This window comes from Petaurus breviceps, unplaced genomic scaffold (genome assembly GCF_028583685.1).
Source record: "Petaurus breviceps papuanus isolate PSGF00001 unplaced genomic scaffold, PetGlider_PUasm1.0 180, whole genome shotgun sequence".
Classification (NCBI taxonomy): domain Eukaryota; kingdom Metazoa; phylum Chordata; class Mammalia; order Diprotodontia; family Petauridae; genus Petaurus; species Petaurus breviceps.
This window is the reverse complement of record NW_027185782.1, coordinates 1,207,122-1,227,299: the sequence shown is the minus strand read 5'-3', so window position 1 is coordinate 1,227,299 and position 20,178 is coordinate 1,207,122. Positions and strand designations below refer to the sequence as shown.

The window sequence follows — 20,178 nt, the reverse complement described above, 5'->3', positions numbered from 1 at the left end:
CACAGCATCTTTTGAAAACCTTTGACATAGAAGGTGGCATTCAACTGAGTTTGGAAGGCAATAAGACATTCTAGAGACAAAGAGGAAGGGAGAGCATTCCAGGCCACTCACAGAGACCAAGAAGGAGACTCAGAAGGTAGGGGAGATTTGAGAAGAAAAGGTTTGGAATTGCATGTCTGGGAAGTGGAATAGAGAATAAATTAAGGAGAAATAAAGATTACCCTACCGGGGCTGGGGAGATTAGATAACAGATGAAGAAGCAAGTCCCTCCCCCTAAAACCTTCCCCCTGGGGTGGCTAGGTGGCGCAGTGAGTAAAGCGCCGGCCCTGGAGTCAGGAGGAGCCGAGTTCGGTTCCAGCCTCAGACACTTAACACCCACACAAAAAAACTAGCCGTGTAACCTTGGGCAAGTTACTTAACCTCAGTTACCCTCCAAAAGGCAAAAAAACCCAACAAACCAACAAAAAACCAAACCTTCCCCCCCATACAGGAAACAACATATGCCAAGCAAATCAAAACATCTTGACTCCTTTGACCACATCCTCTCCTTTAGAGCCTGTTGGAAACAGCCCAGGACCCTTACCCCAAGAACCCTGGGAATAGCAGGTACTTGGGTGGCACAAGTGTTTCAATAGAGTACACTGGACTTGGAGTTAGGGAGACTCGCGTTCAAATCCTTCCTCATATACTTTGACCCTGGGCAAGTCACATTTCTTCATGTATAAAAAGAGGATAATAAGTGATAATGATAAATATTGATAAATACAGATGAATGCTGTCATCATTAGCAACTTCCTGTACCTTACCTGTACATACCACAGTCCTGTTTCCGGCCCAGTCCCTGTAGCTCATTAAGGGAAGCAGTCAGACTTGGCAGGGCTTCTGCAATCCTGCCTCCTTAGTAGCCCTACCTACTAAACACTTGGAATAGAAATATTTTGCTCCCAAAGTTCTTGGAATTATCAAATGTTTCAACTTTGAAAATGGATATTGTTTTATTAGTAGAAGTGACATTAAAGGAAGATATGTGACCATCTGCTTTGTTGCTGTACCCTAAGGACCATGGGACTTTTTTATGGAACGTGTGCCTGAAACATTATGTGTTATCACTACTTATTAGAATTCAAGCTCCTTGCACATGAACTGTCTGACTTTTCTCTTTGTATCTCCAGTTCTAAGACTTTGTACATTATGTCATTTAGTCAAAACATAAATTTATAATGGACTTAGTCATCTTGCATATGTGATTTCTTCCAGCTTCATTCAATAGCAGAAGAGGAAAATGATGGAAGTAATCCAAGTTTGAGTTTTGGCAAATTGTTGATATCAATAGGACAGAGGGGATCAAAGAATTTCAGAGTATTGGGACAGTGTAGAGTACATCTAGCTATATATAGAGCCAAGGTCACCTATGAGAGTACTGAGAGATGGGAAGAAAAAGAATGGGTTAAGAAAGAGTTGGAATGACAGATTTATGATTTATAATAAAGGAATTTCAGAGGTTTTAATTGTGGAAGTAGGTGATCACAATATCAAGTATGTGACCATCTCTCCATATATATATAATGATTGAGGTGGATTGGAGGTGGTATTTGTGGGAGTTGAGAAGTTAGGTATTTGGAAGGGACATCAAATAATATAAACCCTAGTTAACAGCAGTTGTTGGGGTGAAGGAAACTGTGAACCAGGTATGGGATTTCTTGAGAAAGAAGGGAGAATGACCTGGGTCCAGTATATAGTTGCTAGGATCTGGACTGGATGATGTATTTGGATAGAGTTAAGCACTTTAAAGGCTGTAAGTTTGCTGGGTGGGTGAGAGAGAGAGAGAGAGAGAGAGAGAGAGAGAGAGAGAGAGAGAGAGTGTGTGTGTGTGTGTGTGGTGTGTGTGTTGGTGGAGAGATGCAGTGGGTGAAAAGTATAGCCAGAACTGGAAAGGGTGGCTAGGGATGCAGTCTAATGAGGAAAGCCAAGCCTCTGACTGCCAGAAGGAAGGTGTCTAAAATGAAGACAAGCCTGTTAAATATGGAATTGGAATTCCAGAGGGCACAGTGGAATGCAAAAGCATTTATTATGTACCAATCACTGTGTTAAGTGCTGGGAATACAGACAGAAAAATGAGAGTCTTCTTTCTGAGAGCTCATGTTCTAATTGGGGAGACAACACAGATAAAAGTTGAGCTTCAGGATGAATGAAAGTGTTTCTTTGGGTACAGTGGCAGGACTGAGAAGAAGTGAAAAGAACTGGAGTGGACATGGGAGAGCAGGACTAAGGTAGATAGGAATAAGAAATATTATCTTATTGTTTATTGTATATTATTATTGTTTAATCTTCTTACCTTCAAATCCTCTTTCAGATCTGTATTTGGGATGCATAGACCCTTGTGAGCATGAATAGAAATATAGAATGAAGTAGGCACGGGGTAGGGACTATCTCAGGGGTAGAGAAGCAGATATTTTTTTCTCATTTCTTCTCTTGTGTTCACCTGTTGTCTACGTGAACAGCAGAGATTTTCTCTACTTGAGGTATATTAGAAATTTCATTGCTTAGCATCTTCAGATTTATGTGGTTTCATGGAGTGGAAGTCTATCTTCAGAAAATTGTCTTAGCACCTTCATTCATTCTGATCTTTTATAGGTGCTTATAGAGCATCTCTTTGATCTTTATTCTAACGCCCTTATTCTAACAGCATCTTACTGTAGTCTCCTTTCATGTGAACATGCTTTAGTTGTATTCAGAAAGGCAGAGCAGAATAAAACATAGTTAAAAACATCTCTTCCTCTGGACTTAGTTTCATGAAATAGCTTATGTGAAATGCCCGATAACATTGCTTAGGATCACATACAACTTGAGCTTAATTTAGTCAGTGATGGGTTAATAAAAGGTGATTTTTTACCTTTTCCAGAGCGTGGTCTGAGCATCAGACCTAACCAGGTATTTTCCCTTGCCCACTTTCCTGTGTACTGGTCACTGGCCTTGCCAGAAAAGAAGTGTACTGAGTATTGTTTGCCTTCTAAAATCACTTAGGCAGCCATACATAGGACTAAGCTATGTGATATTGTATAGGTAACTGGCTCAATAGACTCTATAATAAGGTGGCATATTCTATGTTACCCTTCAGGGTACTTGGAACTAATACAATTTCTTTGTCAAGTGCCATTATATGAATCTGTGTTTTCATGTTTGTCACTTTCATTATGGTGTTACTTTTAGTGTCTTGTAGTAGCTTAATTGTAAATACTTTGTAGTCTGCTAGAAACTTTTTAAGAAGGTTGAGTCTATGAGGGTTTGCATCATTTATTAAACCTGAATGTTGCTACTTTGGTATTTGTGATATATGTGTCTGTGATGTTAAAAGCCTAATGTTGATAGAGCATCAAAATTAAGTTCAAAGACTAGTGTTGTGAAGTGCTCTTAGGATATAGAGCATAATATCTAAAGCATTGTGAATCTCTTTGAAATAGGAGTTTAAAATAGATTGAGCCAATCTGACTGGGTCTATTTTAAATCCCCATCTCAAAATAAAAGATAAAAAATGCATATTCCCTAGATGATGATCCGTAGTTGGACAGGCAGACCGTTTGCTTCGTGTGTGTGTGTGTGTGTGTGTGTGTGTGTGTATACAGTCTTGAGATCCACATTAGAGATGGACTATATAACAGGATTGAACAGGTACAAGAAGAAGGAAGAGGAGAGTTGATTTGATTATGTTTAAGAAATTTTGCAGAACTTTCAGTGATCTTAAGTTTTCTCCCATTGATGCTATGTAGTTACTAACTATTGTGTCCATGGTGATCTCTGCAGAATCAGAATCTTAGGTGATCCAAAGAACAGTGGGGAGATGCACAGTGGGGATGAGTGTAAGGCCATAGCGTAATACTAATGATGACTTGAATGATTTAATCAAAAGGTAGTATCTGTCAAAGAGATGAAATGAGAGTGAAGGATAGTAGATGAATAACCTGAGTGCCACACTGGTATATGTTAAAATAACCTTGTGTGTATTTTTTTTTTTGGAGGGCACTTGGGGTTAAGTAACTTGCCCAAGGTTACACGGCTAGTGTGTGTGTGTGTGTGTGTGTGTGTGTGTGTGTGTGTGTGTGTGTGTGTGTGTTAAGTGTCTGAGGCCGGAACCGAACTCGGGTCCTCCTGACTCTGGGGCTGGTGCTTTACTCACTGCGCCACCTAGCCGCCCAAACCTTGTGTGTATTGAAGAAAAAGACATGGACTAAGAATCACACAGAATGAGAAGGTATAGTGGTGTGGCATTTCATACTGATAGAGGGAATACCGACACTGGTGAAATTGTGACTCTTCTTTCCATTTCAAATGAAGCTTTACTAATATATCTTTCTATAATTAACAAATGATTTTTGAACTCCTCTTATGTTCAAGACATTTTGCTAGATTGCTCTCAGAGAGATTATGCTTCAGTTTGAGAAAACCATGCAGCTGGAGAGAATTCTGAAAGGCAGTGTAAGCTAAGTACTTGTTAAAATCCTTTTTCTTCAAGGTTTGGCCCACTAACAAGTAGTGTAGTATATAGTAGAAATTTAGTTAACTTCTTAGAGACTTCAGTTTCCTCATCTATAAAAATGAGACATTTGGATTATGCCCTTTCTAGCTCTTAACTTTCCTTCATTCCTGCCATCGTCCTGGAAGATCACTTCAATCCTGAAGTTCCCATTCCAGAGGCACCTTCTTCACTTGGGATTCTTCCTCTGCTTGGAGGGTGGAGGGCTCTTTTCAGAACCACCATTGAAGTAGGTTCTTTATTTCCCACCAGACTGCACTCCTTTGGACTTCTCCATCATTTTTTGGCTGATGGGCAACTTCTTCCTGCCCATGTCTTCCTTGAAGGCAGAGACTGTCTTTTTGCTTTTATTGCCAGTGCTTAGTTCTGTGCCTGGTGCAGAATATGCACTTGGTGGTTGTCTGGCCTCCATGTTATGTCTTCTCTGAGCCTGTTATCTGAAATGGATGATGCCTCCATTTCCTCAATTCTTCATAGAATATTTTGTCTTGGTGTCCCCCTTTGCAGCTATCACAGTTCACATTGTGTGTGTGTGTTCATACATGTGTGTGCTAGCACGCTGTATCTTGCCTGTTTGATAAGTCATTTCCTTGAGGGCAAGAACAGTGCTATTTTTATGCTTGTATCCTCATTAGGGGTCAAAGTAAGGAACAGCCTTGCAGTGGAGAGAGCACTGGATTTGGAGTCTGGAAGCCCTGAGTTCATATCCAGCCTCAGACATGTCCTCACTGTGTGATCTTGTCACTTCACCCCTTTCCACTTCAGCTTCCTTGTCTCTCAGGGTTGTTTTGTGGATCAAATGAGTTAATTTATATAAATAAAGTGTTTTATAAATGGGATGAGGAGAAGAAAGAGGATTATCATCCTGTAATGGTGAAAGTCTGTTAGGTGAAGAGAAAACCCATCTACTACAACATTCCTAATAAGATTTGTAGGAACCATTTGCAGAGAGAAACAATGAGAAATAGGAGAACAATGTGTGCAGTGACTATGATAGTGTGAACAATAACACTGAGTCTAGTAGCAAAAGGAAAGGCATTTCCCTCCTCTTGATGGGGAGATGGTTGCTTGTGAATGGTTACAAGGGAGGGTTTAAGGAACAAGGTATATTGGGAAATAACTAGCGCTAAAAACAACTGTCTATGGCTCCTTGTTATCCCCTCTGGAGAAATATTTTTTTTAAATAAATTTTAAAATTATAAGCAAAATTAGAATTTTTTAAAAATGAGAATGTGATGAGCTGAAAAGAATTCCACAAATACCAGATTATATAAGTAATGAGAAAAACAAATTGCTGTGAAACTTTGTACGAATTAAGCTTTCTAAAACACATGCTAATGGAAATCTAACAAGTGGAAAATATTTAAAAACCACTTAATCTGGAGCAAAATCTATCTAGAAGTAGTCATTTAAAAAGGCCAAGATGTCCCACTGCATCCACGGTCATTGCCAATCATCTTGACTTATGTCTTGCCACTGGATTCAGATGACTGCGGAGGAAAGAGTGAGGCTGATGACTTTGCACAGTTCTGCCTCACTTAAAACCAATTCACTTGCAAGTCAAGACATCACCCTTCTAGTGGTCCTCTTCAGGAAGAAAGGACAAACAATAATCTGTGAGTGATAGTAGCAGCCTCCTGGTTACCCAACTGGCCAGTTCCAGTTGGGCAGTGCTGCTATTTCCTTCTCTTCCTCCTTCTTCTCTGTCTTTTCCTCTTCTTCCTCTGTTCACATGGGGAGTCTTACACTTATATGCAGATGCTATCTTGCCACTGGACTTCAGTGACTCTGGAGGAGAGAATGAGGCTGATGACTTTGCACAGCTCTGCCTGTTCATGCATAAGTCAGGACATCAGCGTCATTATGTAATTGGTCCTCCAGGGCCACACAGCTAGTAATTCCATCCTGGATTACTCCAACTATCTGCCTCTTCTGCTTCTGCTCACCATTCTGGTATCTCTGCCAAGAAAATCCCAAATGGGGTCAAGAAGAGTCATGCACAACTAAAAGGAGAGACAACACACAAAGGGAGGCAGAAAAGCAGGATCCGGAGAGATCAAGCCCAGGGGAATCTTGTTCCATGGAGGAGAAAACCAGGAAACCAGGCAGAGCAGCAGATGCAAAGTAGAGAGAGTTGAGAGCCAGGTTTTTGCCCTCTATAAAGGAAGGTATTGGGAGAAGTTTGCTCTGCCCTGCAGCCCTCTGAGAGGGGCTATGGAGAAATCATATACCTAACTCTTCCACATGGCAACTCTAGATACTTGAAAACAGTGGTCCCCCCAAATCATCTTTCAAGTGTCATCATTTCCTTTAATCACAGAATAAAAAAATTCTAGAGTTGGAAGGGACTTCATCTAATCTAACTCATATGTAATTAGTCATCAAGCATTTATTAAGCATCTGCTATATTCCAGGCACTATGCTTCTCACTTGGAATACAAATACAAATGTGAGAATCCCTGCCTTCAACAAGCCCCAATTCCACTGGGTGGATACAAAATAGTCACAGGTAAATACATTTAGGATATGCAGTCAATCAAATAAGTACTTATTAATTGATAGGGTCCAGAAACTCTGGGCTTTATTTACTTATGGCTTTTTTTTTTTTGCTTCTTTTTTTTTGGGGGGGGGGAGGTGGCACTTAATAGATAGTTTTTTGTAAGATTTTGAGTTTCAGATTTTTCTCCCTCTTTCCTTCCCTTCTTTCCCTCCTCCCCAAGACAGCGAGCAATCTGATATGTTATACACGTACAATCATGTTAAACGTATTTCCACATTAGTCATGTTGTGAAGAAAGCATCACAACAAAAGGGAAAAACTCTGAGAAAGAAAATGAAAATAGCATGCTTCTATCTGCATTAGAACCCCATAAAGAACCCCATAGTTCTTTCTCTGGATGTGGATAGCATTTTCCATTACAAGTCTTTTGGAATTGTCTTAGATCATTGAGTTAGCTGAGACGAGCTAAGTCTGTCATAGTTGATCATTGTACAGTGTTGCTCTTAATGTGTACATTGTTGTTCTGCTCACTTCATTCAGCATCAGTTCATGTAAGTCTTTCCAGGTTTTTCTGAAATCTGCCTGCTCATCATTTCCATTACATTCATATACCACAACTTGTTCAACCATTCCCCAATTGATAGGCATTCCCATGATTTCCAGTTCTTCACCTCCACAAAAAGAGCTGCCATAAATATTTTTGCACATGTGGGTCCTTTTCCCTTTTTTATGATCCCTTTGGGATACAGACCTAGAAGTGGTACTGCTGAGTCAAAGAATATGTACAGTTATGATTGCTCTTTGGGCACAGTTCCAGATTGTTCTCCAGAATGGTTGGATCAGTTCTCAGCTTCAATAACAATGTAGTTAACATTTATAATTTTCCTTTTCTGTCACATTAGTCAGTCTGATAAGTGTGAGGTGGTACCTCAGAGTTGTTTTTAATTTGCATTTCTCTAATCAGTAGTGAGTTAGAGCATTTTTCATGTGACTATAAATAGCTTTAATTTCTTTATCTGAAACTTTCCTGTTCATATCTCATATCCTTTGACTATTTATCAATTGGAGAATGCTTTGTATTCTTATAAATTTTGGCTTAGTTCTCTATATTTGAGAAATGAGGCTTTTATCAGAAACACTGCCTGTAAACTTTTCCCACTTTTCTGCTTTCCTTCTAATCTTGGTTGCATTGGTTTTGTTTGTTTAAAACCTTTTTAATTTAATGTAATTAGAATTATCCGTTTTGCATTTCTTGATGTTTTCTGTCTCTTTTTGGTCATAAATTCGTCCCTTCTCCATAGATCTGAGAGGCAAACTATTCCTTGTCCTCCTAATATCACCCTTAATGTCTAAATCATGTACCTATTTCAAGCTTATCTTAGGATAGGGTGTGATATGTTTGTTTGTGCCTAGTTTCTGTCATACTATTTTCCAATTTTCCTGGTAGTTTTTGTCAAATAGTGAGTTCTTATCCCAGAAGCTGGAGTCTTTGGGTTTATCAAACAGTAGATTACTATAGTCATGTACTACTATGTCTTGTGTACCTAATATATTCCACTGATCTACCACTATTTCTTTGCCAGTACCAAATAATTTTGGTGATTACCACTTTATATATTATAGTTTTAGATCTGGTATGGCTAGACCACCTTTCTTTGCTTTTTTCCCATTAATTTCCTTAATATTCTTGATCTTTTGTTTTTCCAGATGGATTTTATTTTTTTTCTAGCTCTTTAAATTGACTTTTGGTAGTTTGATTGGTATGGAACAGAATAAGTAAATTTGATAGAATTATCATTTTTTAAATATTTGTTCTGCCTACCCATGAGCAATTGATAATTTTCCAGTTGTTTAGATTTGATCTGACTTTCTACCATATCTGAAATGCACAACTTTCTGATTTTCACCTTAGAATCCCTGACTTTCTTCAAAGTTTAGGCAAAAAGCTGTTTTCTACATGAGGATTTCTCTGATCTTTCCAATTGCTAAGGCCTCCTTACCCCCAAATATTTGTGCCCCTCCACTTTACTTTGTTTATGTCTTCTCTGCACTTATATGTGTATATTTGTTTCTCCCAACAGAATATAAATTCCTTGAGGGCAGGGAATATGTTTATATCTCCATTTCTTGGATCATAGTTGTTGTTCAGTCTTTCAACTATATCTGACTCTTCATGACCCTGTGGACCATAGCATGACAATACTTACATGGGGGTTTCTTGGCAAAGAATGGTTTGCCATTTCCTTCTCCACTGGATTAAGACAGATAGTGGTTGATTTGCCCAGGATCATACAGCTCAAAGTGTCTGAGACTAGATTTGATCTCAGGTCTTCCTGACTACAGACCCAGCCACTGAGCCATGTAGTTGCCTCCTAGATCATAGTAGGTTCTTTATTAATGCTTATTGATTCATTCTTTCTATGGAAAGCTCCATAGACATGGAGACTTCTGTATAGAAGAGTTTGGGAATGCCTTTTTATTGTACTTTAGGGATACTCAAAGTTCCAACAATGAAGCATTTTGTGATAATAATAATAATAATAATAATAATAACAACAAATGCCCCAAATCTCAACTGCGAGGAAACATTTTTTTTTTTGTCCAGAGTTGTATCTTTTGACTTAGAGCCCATTCTGGGGCTAATAAGAAAGTATCTTATGCTGTGAGAAATGTTATTGCGTATATAGGTTGTCCCAAAAGTCTTAGTGGTGTTTTAAACTGAAATAGCTTAAATTAAATAATTTTTTTTAAATGAGAATTGAATTCTCTTCTTCCTTTCTCCCCCAATGAGAAAGCAAGAAAAATATAATCCATTACAATTATCTGTAGTCATACAAAACAAATTCTCTCATTAACCATGTCCTCCCCAAAATGAAGCAAAATAAGAGAAGAAAATATGCCTCATTCTGTACTCTGAAACCATCAGTTCTCTATCTGCAGATGGATAACATGTTTTGTTATGTGTCCTCTGGAAATATGGTTGGTCGTTGTGTTGATCAGAGTTACTAATTCTTTTTAAGTTGGTTATCTTTACAATAGTGTTACAATTATATAAATTGTTCTTATGTTCTACCCTCTTCACTTTGTATCGGTTCAACCAAATCTTCCTAGATTTTTCTGATACTCTCCCCTTCATCATTTTTAATAGCATAATATTCTTTTATATATCATAACTTGTTCAACTGTTCCTCAATTGATGATTGTTCTGCAATTTCTCATTCTTTGCCATCACAAAAAATGCTGCTATAAATATTTTCCTACATGTGGATCCTTTTCCTGTTTCTTTGATTTCTTTTGGGTATAAATCTAGTAGTAGTATCACTGGGTCAAAGTATATGTGCAGCTTTTTGGATGTAGTTCCAAATTAAGTAGCTTAAGTTTTTACTTTCTATTACCAAAAACAAAAAATCAAAAGGAGAAAGAGTTTCTGTATTCAGGGGGCTTACATCCTACCGGGAGGCGTCTATTCATGTTGATGACAATCTCTTTAACACCCTGACCTTAACTTCTCCAGTTAGTAAGTTGTTCATCCCACTTCAGAATACACTATCCTAGTCATACTTCACAATTTAGCATCTTTACCACCTCTAAGAATCTGAACTTTGAAATTCCATCTTCTGACCATAGCCTTTCCTCTTAAAAAAAATAATTACTATCTTTTCTTTTTCCTTCACTTTCATTTCCAGTTATATTCTGCTTTCCTCTCTCATACAGTTCCCTTATATACCAAGCTATCCCTTGTAAAAAAAAAAAAAGGAAGGAAGGAAGAAAACAAGGGGAGGGGGGAATAAGGGAGTAGGGCAGCAAAACTAACCAGCACATTTACTGAATATGACTGTATATTCAGGGTTCCCTGCACATTGTCCCTTCATCGCTGTGAAAAAGGTCATTATAATTACACATCATGTAGGATTGTGGTTTTTTTCCATTTACACATGCTATTTTCTTGGTTCTTACAACATAAATTATTATAGGTTAAAGTTGGAATGGACTTCAAAGACTACCTAGTCCAAACACTTCATTTTACAGATGGAGATAACTGAGGCCTGAGGAGGTTAAGTGATTTGTTGAAGGTTACATAGGTAGTAAGAGTAAAAGAAAAGATATGAACCACAGTTCTTGAACTTTTGGGAGTCAATTTTCTTTCTATTTCACTCTGTATCAGTTCATCTAAATAAGGTATTCATTGATCTTATGTAGAAATACTCCATTATGTTTATGTACCACAGTTTGTTTAGCCATTTCCCAATCAGCGGACACTGGAAAAAAGTACTCCTATAAATATTTTGGTGTATATGGAGCCTTTCTTTTTGTCAGTGATCTGTATATGCCTAGCAGTGGGATGACAGACTGAAAGGGTATGGCCTCAAAGGGTATTCTTTAACATAATTCTAAATATATGAATTAGACTAACTCACAACTCTGACAATACTGTATTTGTTTGTAGCTCCTCTACATTGTCTTAACCATTTTTGGAAATTTTCTGGTTTTGAGGTGAGCACAACTTCCCCATTCTTAATAAATGCTTATTGAATTGAATTTGTCAATCTCCCTCTGGTGAAAGTACAGATTGATGAAAATATAGTCATGAATGATACCTTTATTGAAATATTAGTAGCTTACTAAACTTCTAATTAGACAGCTCTGGATAGAGTTCAGTGATAAATGTTACAGTAACATAATATAGCTAGAATGTACTTTTTTCCTCCTTAAATTTCTCAGTAGTCATCTGTTTTGTTTGCTTTTTTGGTTATTGTTGTTTAGTCATTTTCAGTCAGCTTGCTGGGCCCTCTGATGGATGTTTGACAACACAGTATGTGAAGCACTGAGTTGACCCTATTATTTAGTCATGTCCAACTCTTCATGACTTCTTTTGGGTTTTTTTTTTTTTTTGGCAAAGATATTAGAGTGCTTTGCCGTTTTCCTTCTCTAGCTCATTTTACAGATGAAGAAACTAAAGCAAATAGGGTTAAGTGACATAGCTAGTAAATGGTGGAGGTTGGATTTGAACTCAGGAATATGAGTCTTCCTGACTGCAGGCCTGGCGCTCTATTCACTAGCCTAGTTTTTCTGGCTGGAGCCTTTTCTCTCTCTCCATTGTACCTCCACATCCCACCTCTTCTTTGGAATAATCCATGTTGGTCCTCATTGAGACTTTGTGGATCAAGAAAGTGGCCTGACAGAATTTACAGAGCTTCTCAAAAATTTTCTCTTTCCTGGTTAGTAATATGGGTCATCCACTATTGCTTTTATGGTGCTCTTTCCCTTTTGTCATCACTTTTTCTCCTAGAATGCCTTTTCATAGTGTCTGTGGTGGCTTCAGTAATATTCTCCATATAACCAAAATATGTGTCTAACATTAATGACTGAATGATTTCAAGGCACCAAGAGAATGTTTTCCTCGGCTTTACTTTCTGTTGATTAAGCTCTTTTCTTTCACATGGGTTTTGGTGAAGTAAAATTCCAAATCAATAAACTTAATTTAAACAGTACCTAAGGTAAAGCACTAAAGTACTTGGGGAAAAAGCAGATGACTGTCAGTGCTAGAATGGCAAAAAGCTTGTCCTGCTCAGTGGCCTTTTAAGGAGGTAAGACCACTTATTCTGTTGCATTGTGTGGTAGTGCATACCTCCAGTACCTGTTCCTGAGGCTTAGGCTGGTGAATTTCGTGAGTTCAGAAAGTTCTAAGCTGCAGGAAGACTCAAGAAGTTTATATCTGTACTGTCTGGCACCAAGATGATGAGCCATCCCTGAGCTGTGGGAAGGAGATGGGGGAATAGGGGGTGGAGTGGGGTGACAGAGCTGTGTAAGTGGAGGAGTAGCCCAAATTGAACTGGTCCAAATCATGAATGGAAGCTCATCTACAGTAGGGTCAAGCTCATGACTGGTCCTTGTACTTCCAGCCTGTGCAGGATAAGGAGATTCAGTTTCTTCCTCCATCTAATTTTGTCCTTTTTTTCAGCAATGTAGTGTTTCTTTACCATGCTCTGGGCCAGGGGTGGGGAACCTGTGGCCCCCAAGGCTACTTCAGGCCACACCTGCTCTGGGAAATACCAGAGAAATCCAGCTGGCTCAATTCTGTTGATAAAGGGGAGAGATTGATACATATATTTGGAAAGGAAATAAAAGTGGGGGTGTAGGAAAGGGAGAATTGGGGAAATTTGTAGAAGCAACCTTCAGAGCATGAAGTTCTGAAGGTTAGGATCAAGAAAGTAGTATTTATGGTGTCTCTCATTTATGAATCTGCCTCAGCAACACTGGCTTCTTGAGGTAAGGGAGATCTGTAGTATGATCTTCATCCTCCTTCCTCTGCTTTTAATTAAGAAAAGGGTATGGTCCTTTCCATACCGTCTCCTGCTGCTCAAGGAGCCGGCCGCCACCATAAATGACACTGTAACCATCAGAACCAGGAAGTTCATGACAACCAGACTTCTTCAGCGCAAACAGATGGTTATAGATGTCCTTCATCCTGTAAAGGCCACAGTGCCTAAGCCTGAAATTCGAGAAAAGCTAGCCAAGATGTACAAGACAACTCCAGACATCATTTTTGTCTTTGGATTCAGAACCCATTGTGGTGGTGGCAAAACATCAGGCTTTGGCATGATTTATGATTCCTTTGAGTATGCAAAGAAAAATGAACCAAAGCACAGACTTGCAAGGCATGGCCTGTATGAGAAGAAAAAGACATCAAGAAATGATGAAATGATTAATCAGAATGAAGAAAGTCAGGGATACTGCAAAGGCAAATGTCGGTGCTGGCAAAAAGAAGGAATAAAAGGCACTATGGATTTTGTTTATCTGTGAAGATAATTTTTCACCAGACCATGAATAAACTATGTAAAACTAAAAAAAAAAAAAAGGGTATGGTAATAATAAGTCAAGTAACATTCCCTTGCTTTTTCCCTTTGCATTTCCCCGAGTCCAGTATTATGTGTTGAAATAAGAATGATCAAAGTTTTGTAGAATGGGACTTGCCTGGAGAGTGCCTGAGGATGGGAAATGCTATTGATTTGCAGAAAGGAAACTTGGGAGGAGATTCAGTCAGTGAGTGGTAGGTGAGGTATATACAGGCTTTCAGGCACCAAGACCACTTGACAGTTTGCCACCTTCAGGTGGGGCTTTTGTGCAGGATATGCTGAGAGAACCAGACCACTGACTGCCCTGTGGCTTTTTTTGAATCTAGAAATCTGGATTAGAGTGATGAACCTGAAATTAAGGTGAAGCAGTGAGTGATTTTGCTGGAATTCAAAATGTAGCTATTGACTAGAATTGTAGAACTGTGCCTGCTGGATTAGTCATTATGTTAGTTATTGCCTCATTTTGGATACTAGCAATTGAAGGACCTAAATATTCATTTCTCATGCCTTAGTGGGTTAATCAAGTTTGTATGTTTGTCCTGGTATTCAAGAAGCATCTTATTGTCTGGGCATAGACTAATCTCTTCTCAGTAGGAGTAAATGGGTTTCCTTTCCTCTGGCATTGTGGGTCCATAATGGATGAACTACCTTTTCCACTAAATGCTGTCTCAGACTGGATTGAGAGAGACTTTGTTTTTGAGAGAATGCTCCAGCAGAAATTCGATCTTCTGTTTTGAAAGTGGTGGATCAAATCTTGATCTTGGTTTGAAATGAAGATCTGTGAGAGAATTACCGATTAGTTTTAATAACATGGGCATCTGAACAGTGAATTCTGTCATTGATATAGGATGTGAGAGGGAGACAGATATGTTTTCCTGCTAACTTCCTCAACCTGTACCCTGAGTTAAGCAGTGTGAAGTGAAGTCTGGCATTTGGTGATCATCACTGGTACTGTGGCTCATCCATATTGAAAAGACCCACAAAGACAGGAGAACAATTTTCATTTGTGCCTAAACACACCAGGGAAGCTTCTTCTAAATCCCTTCATCTTTCAGAAATGAAAATTGATTTCAGGTGACACAGGCACAAAAGAAAAGTTATGTTTAAAATGTGAAGATCTACTGTGAAAAGTACATATTTTAAAAATATTTGTAACTAGGGTTTAGGAAAGTGTTTGCTTCCCTCTTTTAGGGAAGCTGTGTAGTCAGTTCTTGAGGGTATATTCAGCTTTCTTGACACTGTTTAATTCTCCTGTCGTAGCAGAGCAGTATTGGCATGTCACATTGGCAATGTCAGGTGACATTGGCACGCCACCTTTCAGATTGAAAGGTGTTGTTAGTCTGTTAGGAGACATGAGGAAGGGATCCCTGAAAGAATGATCTCAACTACCTTCTTCTCTTCTCTGGACCCTCCCCCCACCCAATACCATTACCCCCTACCCCCCCCCCCCCCCAAAAAAAAAGAAAGAAAAATGATGTTATGGTAAGAAAAAAGTCTGGGATTGGGGTGGAGGGGTAGGGAAAGAGAAAGGATAGGTAAATTTATCCTTCAGGCAGAAAAAAACTTTTAGATTAGGGTATGTCTGTCTGCCACAAATGGACAGATTTGTTCTGCCTTGCCCTTGGCAATCAGTCAATCACTTTTCTTTTCCAAGAGCAGCAAGCAGGGTGTTTCTTTGGTGCTCAACCAAGGGGACAGATATTTTAGGCCAGTTGGTTCTGGAGTGAAACATGTTAACTTATTTATTGTCTATTATATTCTTTTCCTTTGGTTATGGTGCTCTGTTCCTTGTTGTTTCAACCAGGGGCCATGAGTCTCTTTCTGGATTGTCTTTTGGGGCAGTAAATGTTGCATTGTAGCATAATAGTTAAGCAGTTCTTTATTCTGTTTATGCCTCTCTCAGACTCATTGACTATGGTTGATTTTAAGTACATGTGCTGAAAATAAAAGGGGTTTGTATTCATCCTGGGAGCATGAATTTGACTTCCATGATCCCCTATATGGGATTTAAAAGAAAAGAGCATAGGTTTAGAAATAGTATCTTGACACATCTAACTTGATATCACAGTTTTTTCTATTGAATTAAATTTCTTATTTTGAAATAGTGCATGATGTTGTTAATGCTCTCTTTAGATAAATTATAATAGTTTGACTCCTGCACACACTGGGAAGTTATTAGAAATCCCCCTTCTTCCTTCATTGCTTCCTTATCAGGGCCCCAGCCACAGATTTCCTTGACTCAAAATTCCTCAATCATCTCTGATCCTTCTTAAGATAGGATACAATGAATCTCAAGGTGAAGAATAACTTTGTATTTTTAAAAGGAATGACTTTAATTTATAATGCCAGTTAGACTTTAGAGCAGGAGTTCATAACTTCTTTGCGTTATCATGGACCTTTTTGGCAGTCTGGTGAGGTCTGATTTGAACTCAAGTCCTCCTGACTCTAGGGCCAGTGCTCTATTCACTGCTCCACCCAGCTGCTCCTCATTCCACTAATCTTAACAGATTGCTGGCAATATCTCATGAAGACAATTACTTCTGTCTGGCAACATGTAATAGTAGACAGTGTGTTGGACTTTGAATTAAGAAGACTATGGATTAATATTCTGCTTCTGATGCTTACTACCTGTGTCGCTTTTTGTAGTTACTAACTTCTCTAGCCTCACATTCTTTATTTGTAAAATATACCCTCCTCCCCCCTTCCTGCCTTGGGTGGTTATGAAGTTGAAATAATTGTTGTGTAAATGAATCACTTTTCAAAACTTTAAATAATTTGTTTTAATTTTTTAAATAATAAAATAAATTTTAATACAAAGTTTAATAATAATAAACAATATAAATAAAATAATTAATAAAAGTAAAATAATTTAGTTTATTTTAAATAATTTATTATTTAAATAATGATAATGACATTATTTAGCACTTGAGCTGTTACGTAGTGATTATCTTATCAATGATGTTGCAGAATAATAGTGTGAGGTAGTACAAGTCTCTTTTACTACACTGATGAGTTATAGAGAGTTTAATACAGTAAGCATTTATTTTGTACCAGCTATGTGTATACAATAAGAATAAAATTCAGTACAACAAACATTTATTAAATAGCATATCTTGAGGAGCCCCAAGCAATATAACTTAATTCACTTCCACATCACTCCACTCTCATTTTGTTCTGCCTTGCCCTCCACTTGATACCTACCTGCCTTCCCAGCACCTCTTTATGTTTTGTTTTCTTAGCACTTAGCACAGTGCTTGATACTTAATAAGTACTTAATAGATACTTTGCCTGTTAAGTGCCTTTTAATAAATACTTCAGTCTGTTAAGTGCCTTTTACAGGTCAGAAACCAAGCTGGGCACTGAAATTATAAAACCAAAATGATAGCTCCTGCCTTCACAGAGTTAACAGCATTGTGTACAAGTCAACATTAAAAAAAAAATGTACAAAGTAACTAATGTGACCAGAGATTTGGGATATGAATTTATTCCCTTTTTATCAACTTAAAAAATTTGTCTGAATCTAGAAATTGCCTGTTTTGTATGCTTCAGTGATCTCATCAATATGATTCTTCCCTCCTACAGTAAAGATTGACTTCTCTTGTTTATGTACTTCCATAAATTCTCTGAGGGATTTACTCTCAGGAAATTGTGCTGGGAAGCTTCACTCTAGGAGTAACAGTGTATCTAGTAGTCTTTTTATGTAGGTAAGGGCTGCGGGCCCCTGGTACAGAGCAAACACTGATTTCATTACTACCAAAATGGTTGCCTATGGCTCACTAGAATCTTATTGGAGAGTGATAATAAAATGAAATGGTCTTCTACTGTCCCAGATTAGTGACTTTTTCACTGTCTGCCAGTAACTTTGACCTTCTCAACTGCTCTGATCACCTGAATACTTGAGCAGCTGGTAAAGTTATGATATTTGCAGATGACAATAAGATTGAAGGTTAACTAACACATTGAATGACAGAATCAAGATTCAAGACTATCTTGATGAAATTAAGTAGGGATAAATATTAAAGTGTTATACTTTAGTTTAAAAAATCACATTTCTAGAGTGAGAGAGACATAGAGAGCTTTCATCCCATCTGAAAAAGATCTAGGAGTTTTGTATGCTCATTATGATTCAGTAATATATGTCAAACCCCCCCCCCCCAAAAAAAAAAAAAAAAAAAACCTAAGAAGCATTCTCATGCTACTTTAAGAGAAGCAGCACAACTTCCGGGAATACGAAGACAATAGTCCCTCATTAGACCTCACCTGAAATCTTTTGTTCAGTTCTGACTGCTATGATTTAAAAAGGATTTTGATAATCTGAAGAGTAACCAGAAGAGTGCAGCCAGGATGGTGAAGGACCTGGAGTCTGCCACACAAGCAGTGATTGATGGAGAGGGGTGTGTTTTACATGGAGAAGAGAAAAAAAGTCCATCATGGCAGATGTGATAAACTGTTTAGTATATGAAGGACTGTCATGTAAGAGGGATTGGATTTATTTGGCCCCAGAAGGTATAACAGGATTAATTGGTAAAAGTTGCAGATTTAGAAGAGACAAATTTAGGCTTGATGTCAGGGGAAATTTTCAAACAATTAGAGTTTCCCGAAAGTTCTTGAGAAGTGGTGGATTCTCCTTTCCTTCAATATCTTGGTGATAATTGGTTTCTCTTGGTTATCTTAACAGTTTTCAATAAATTCAATCACAATCTCTTTGAAAATGACTCCCAGGTTCATATATCTGGTTCAGATATCTCTTTGGACCTCTAGTCTCTTATTGTCAACTTTCGGCTGGCCATCTTCACCTATAGGAATCTTAAAGTTATCATGCCCCAAAAGGAAGTCAAGTCAAGTTAACAAGCATTTAGAGAGTAAAGCCTGATTGTTCTAGGCTCCACCTCAGAATTGTGGCTTCAAGAGGAACTCACTAATGGGAGAAGGGGGGAACAAAGGGATAAAGGGCAGTTAAAGCAAGATGGCAAAGTCCAAAGAATGAAACATGGCCCTGGTTTGTACTTCAAAATGGAGGTTCCAGGAGGAATATGACAGTGGAAGAAGGGGACTGTAGATGATAGAGGGGGAGAGGGAAGGCAACTGAAGTATAGTGACAGAGTCTAGAGAGTGAAATTGTCATCATCCCCCTGAAACTCACCCATTCTCTCAACTTCTCTGTTTATGTTGAGCGTACTGTCGTCCTTTTAGTCATCCAAAAACTTTTTTCCCTCATCATTTGTCATATTTGTTGCCAAATCCTTTTGACTTTTATCTGCAAAATATTCTTCATCTCTTGTCTCTTTTTTACTCCACTGTGGTAGTTCAGGTACTTAGCACATATTGCTCAGACTAATAGTCTTCTAAATGTTCTTGTTTTTTCGGTCTTTCTCTTCTAGTAGCTGATCACCTTGTTGCCATGCTCCAAAACCTTCAGTGGTTCTGTTTGTGCCTCCAGTACACATAAGAGTTTCTTAAGTTTGATTATTCTTGTTGTTAAATACTTTTATTTCTTGTTTTTTATATAACCTTTATTTCCAAATAAAATGCTTGTTCCTCTGCCAAACCAGCTATCCATTGTAATGAATATTAAAAAGAGAAAGAAGGGGAAACAGTGATTTAGGAAAGCTGTCACCTGTCTGTTGATACATCAAATATTCCACATCCATAAACCACCCATCCTTAAAGGGAGAGGGAGTGCATTTTTAATTTTTTTTAGTTCTTTTCTGGGGCTTAAGCTTGATCATTATTGTTGCACAGTATTCAGTGTTTATGCTTGCATTGCTATCTTAATTGTGTAGATTCTTTTTCAGGTTCTGTTTATTTTACCCTTGATCAGTGCATATAAAACCTTCCTGTTCTAGCCTGCCCTTCAAACCAGATTTCAAAATATTCCTCTTCACAGTCTAGATCATCTTGGATATTTTTGATCTTTTAGGTGGCAAACTGGATGCCTTTATCTCAGTTCTTATACTTCTTTACCTATTCTAGTATTTCAGTACTTCTCCCCCTTCTCTTTCTTGATACTGTCTCCTCCCTGGGTTCTAATTATCAGCTATGTGCGGATGATTTATATTATATCTAGTCATAGTCTCCTAAGCTCTAGTCCCACATGACCACAGCTTCCTGTTGGACATTTCAAATGAAAAATTCCGTTACCATCTCAAATTCGACATGTACAAAATAAAAAATCATTTTTATCATTTCCAAAACCGTTCTTCTTCCACAATTTCTATTAAGGGGTTAAGGATTTCACCATCCCTCTGGTTATCAACATTCTCAACCTTAATTTCATCCTTTATCCATCAC

The 20,178-nt window shown here is 38.1% G+C and overlaps 1 protein-coding gene and 1 long non-coding RNA gene across 10 annotated transcripts in view; both read left to right on the top strand.

The window, feature by feature from the left end:
* Positions 1 to 20,178, top strand: part of KDM4B (lysine demethylase 4B) — a 286,229-nt gene that overhangs the window by 97,692 nt on the left and 168,359 nt on the right. The window lies entirely within an intron of this gene.
* LOC138160209 (uncharacterized) lies at positions 13,590 to 13,889 on the top strand. Its single transcript, XR_011168104.1, has 2 exons — positions 13,590 to 13,698; positions 13,745 to 13,889. It is a non-coding gene; the product is annotated as an uncharacterized lncRNA (long non-coding RNA).